Below are 4,781 nucleotides of genomic sequence, written 5' to 3'. Positions count from 1 at the left end.
ATTGAAGACTCACACTGGCTCCTAACTCCTTATTAAATTTCACGCTAGCATAACAGGACATTCAAGAACCCTCTCTACGTATGCCATGCACCTGTATTTACTGAACAAGTGAATGCTATAGGGCAAGGATCTAATTTTGAACTTAGAACGAACAAGACTTATTAGATTAGATGTGTATGAGGAAAAAAAGCAGAGTCAAGGAGTACTCTTCAAGTTTTAGCAACTGGATAAACAGCACTACCATTTAATGACATAGGAAGCCTGGGTGAGGAGCAGGTCTTGGGAGTAAAGACTGGAAATAAACAGTTCTACAATCCAGGTAAACTGTATTTTATTTTCCAAATAATGTTTTTGTCTGGAATACCATTTCACATTCTCCTTCTGATAAAATCTATTGTAAAAATAGCATGGCAGACGCATCGGACCACTTAACTTCATAAGGTGGAGAGGCAATCACCATCAGCATTAGCCCAAGGCTGATTTCTATGAAGTCAGACATATCTCCTCTCTCCAACAATTCTGACACCAAAAGTCCCTCCTCCAGCACTCTCTATTGTTGTTATGTGCCATTGAGTCGAGCTTGACTCACAGCGACCCTTCCTTGGGTTTGAGGTGGTATCGCTATGGAAATAGATTGCCCAATCATCCATCCAAGGAGTGGCTGGTGGGTTTGAACCGCCAGCCTTCTGGTTAGCAGTCAAGTGCTTTAGGCACTATGCTACCAGAGTTCCTAGCACTCTCTACTAGGTTTGATTAATTCACTGTAATAGCCACACAGAACTCACAGACAATACTCACAATTATGGGGTTTATTAGGGAAGTAACATGTTACAATTCAGGATACAGTTCTTTAGATAGGCCAGCTTCTCAGCTGTGTCCATAGGTAGGCTTCTCCCTGATCCTCAGCCTCTTGGCCTCTGGGGACCTCCTGGACTGGCCCAGTCTCTGCCCTGCTTGGGGATATGTTACAGTTCTTTAGCTCTACCAACAAGGGCCCAGAGACACCCCATGTGGCTAGTAAGCCTCCTGCCGGAAGGCACTAAAAAACCAGGAAGCCCACTGTACTGACTTACGCTGGTCTCCTGGTTCCACTGCCTCTGCTGCTGCTATTTCTCTGCCACTGCTTCTCACTGTCTCTCACCATCTCAGGTGTTACAGCTGTCTTCTGGGTCTAGACAGTTCTCAGTGTAAGGATCCCAGGTTTAAAGGACATGCTCTACTCATAGCTCTTCTTTCTTGCTGGTAGTGAGGTCTCCCTCTGCTGTAAGACTGGCTCTTTTAAACCTAGTGGGATGGCGAAACCAACCAATCCTGTGGTGAGGGTTCCAGACACTTTATTTGCATGATCCCATCCCCTCAGGGTTCCATGTACTTTTTCTATATCATTAGCAAGCTATCCTACTTCCGTAATGATACTGCCTCGGAAACCCAAGGAGGGGTCGCTATGAGTCGGGGCCAACTCGACGGCAAACAACAACAACAATTCAATCCCCTTGGTGGGCCACAAGCACCTTATTTGCATGTTGTTGTTGCTACATGCTATCAGGTGTCGGCTCCAACTCATAGTGACCCTATGCACAAGAGAATGAAACACAGCTCAGTTGTGGGCCACCCTTACAGCCCTTGATATACCTGAGTCCACTGCTATAGCCACTGTGTCAATCCATCTCATTAAGGGTCTTATCCCTTTTCACTGAACCTCCACTTTATCAATCACATGCTTCTCCAGGAAATGGTCCCTTCTGACATGACCAAAATAAGTGAGACAAAGATTGGCCATTCTCATTTCCAAGGAGCATTCTGGCTGCACTTCTTCCAGGACAGATTTGTTCATTCTTCTGGCGGTCCATCATACTTTCAGTATTCTTCACCAACATCACAATTCAAAAGCATCAACTCTTCAACAGTCTTCTTCATTCACTGCCCAGCTTTCACATGCACATGAGGCAATTGAAAATACCATGGCTTGGGTTATGTGTATTTTATTCTTCAAAGAGACATCTTGCTCTCCAGCACTTTAAAAAGGTCTTGTGCAACAGAAGTGCCAAGTGCAATACAGTATCTGACTTCCTGACTGATGCTTCCATGGGTGCCAATTGTGGATCCAAGTAATATGAAATCTTTGACAACTTTAATCATTTCTCCATTTATAATGATTCTGCATATTGGTCCAGTTATGAGGATTTTTCATTTTCTTTGAGATGTAATCCATACCACAGACTGTAGTCTTTAATCTTCATCAGTAAGTGCTTCAAGTCATCTTCACAATCAGCAAGCAAGGTTGTGTTATCTGCATATCGCATGTTGTTAATGAGTCCTCCTCCAAACCTGATGCCACATTCTTTATATACTTCAGCAACTCAGATTATTTGCTCAGCATACAGATTGAGTAAGTACGATGAAAGGATACAACTCTGACACACTCCCTTCCTGATTTTAAACCATGCAGTATCTCCTTGTTCTGTTTGAATGACAGCTTTCTGGTCTATGTACAGGTTCCTCATAAGCACAATTAGTTGTTCTGCAATTCACATTCTTCTCAACGTTATCCATACTTTGTTATGATCCACACAGTTGGATTTATTCATATAATCAATAAAACACAAGTAAACATCTTTCTGGTATTCTCTCCTTTCAGCCAAGATCTATCTGACATCAGCAGTGATATTCCTTGTTCCATGTCCTCTTCTGAATCCAGCTTGCATTTCCAGAAGTTCCCTGTCAATATACTGTTACAACTGTCTCTTAATTATCTTCAGCAAGATTTTACTTGTGTGTGATACTAATGATGTAGCTCGATACTTTCTACATCCTGTGGGATCACTTTTCTTTGGAATGGGTGTAAATATGGATCCCTTCCTGTCAGTTGGCCAGGTAGCTATTTTCCAAATTTCTTGGCATAGACAAGCAAGTGTCTCTTGCACAGCATTCATTTGTTGAAGCATTTCAATGGGTATGCTGTCAATTCCTGGAGTCCTGTTTTTTGCCAATTCCCTCAGCGTAGCTTTGACTTCTTCAGTAACATTGGTTCTTGATCATATGCCACCTCCTTAAGTATATAAATAGTGACTGATTCTTTTTGGTACAGTCTCTCTGTGTATTCCTTCCATCTTCTTTTGATGTTTCCTGCACCATTCAGTATTTTGTCCTTAGATTCTTTCAATATTGCAACTTGAGGCTTGAATTTTCTCTTCCGTTCTTTCAGCTTTAGAAATGCCAAGAATGTTTTTCCCTTCTGGTTTTCTAACTCCAAGTCTTTGCACATTTGATTATAATAACTGACTCTGTCTTCTCAAACTGCTCTTTGAAGTCTTCTGTTCATTTCTTTTATCTTGCTATTTCTTCCATTTGCTTTAGTTACTCTGTTCAAGAGCAAGTGTCAGCATCTCGTCTAACATCCACTTTGGCCTTTTCTTCCTTTACTGTCTTTTTAATGACCTTTTGCTTTCTTCATGTATGATGTTCTTGATGCAATCCCACAATTCATCTGCTGTTCAGTCACTGGTGTTCAATGTGTCAAATCTATTCTTCAGATGGGATAAACTCATAATTATAATTCAGGTAGGATATAATCGAAGTCATATTTTGGCTTTTATGGACTTGTTTTAATTTTCTTCAGCTTAAACCTGCATATGAGCAGCTGATGGTCTATTCCACAGTCAACTCCTGGTCTGATTATAGCTAAATATATTGAGCTTCTCTATCTCTTCTTTCCACAGATGTAGTTGATCTGAGTCCTGTGTATTCCATCCAGTGAGGTCCACATGTATAGTCACTGTTCATGTTGTGGAAAAAAGGTATTTGCAATGAATAAGTCGTTGGTCTTGCAAAAGTCTATCATGTAATCTCCAGTATCATTTCTATCACAAAGGCCGTATTTTCCAACTACCAGTGATTCTTCTTTGTCTCCAACTTTCACATTCCAATCACCAATAATAATCAATACATTGTAATTGCATGTTTGGTCAATTTCAGAATGCAGAAGTTGGTAAAATTTCAATTTCCTTGTCTTTGGCTTCAGGGGTTGGTGTGTATATCTGAGTAACAGTAGAATTAACTAATCTTCCTAGTAGTATATGGATATTATCCTATCACTGAATACACTGTACTTCAGGATAGATCTTGATACATTCCTTGTGACGATGAATGCCACACCATTCCTCTCCAATTTGTCATTCTCAGCATAATAGATCATATGATTGTCTGATGCAAAATGGCCAACACCAGTGCATTTCATCTCACTAATGCCTGAGATATTGATCTTTATGTATTCCATTTCATGGTTGACAACTTCCAATTTTCCTACATTCTTACTCCATACATTCCATGTTCTGATTATTAATGGATGTTTGCAGCTGTTTCCTCCCATTTTCAGTTGTGCCCTATCAGCAAATGGAGGTACTGAAGGCTTTATCCCATCCCCAACATTAAGGTCAACTCTACTTTCAGGAGGCAGCTCTTCTCTAGTTATATTTTGAGTGTCTTCCAACCTGAGGGGGTCATCTTCCGGCACTATATTGGACAATGTTTCAGGGCTATTCATAAAGTTTTCCTGTAATATATCAGACAGCATCTCCCTGCTATTTGTAAGGTTTTCACTGGCCAATTCTTTGAGAACTGCATAGTCCCACCTAATCATTGTATGAGTGATGAAGACTATGGGCTAGATGGGCTATGGGAGGGTTGGATGGTGTCAGAATTGGTAAAAAGGTTTTAGAGAAGAAATATGCATGACCCCCGTTCATAAGAACTAGGCTTGGGCTGATGCTGATGGTGATTCC

The sequence above is a fragment of the Orycteropus afer genome, unplaced genomic scaffold (assembly GCF_000298275.1).
Source record: "Orycteropus afer afer isolate SDZICR_OR568_19922 unplaced genomic scaffold, OryAfe1.0 scaffold01045, whole genome shotgun sequence".
Classification (NCBI taxonomy): Eukaryota; Metazoa; Chordata; class Mammalia; order Tubulidentata; family Orycteropodidae; genus Orycteropus; species Orycteropus afer.
The sequence above is the reverse complement of the archived record's forward strand: the minus strand, read 5'-3'. Positions refer to the sequence as shown.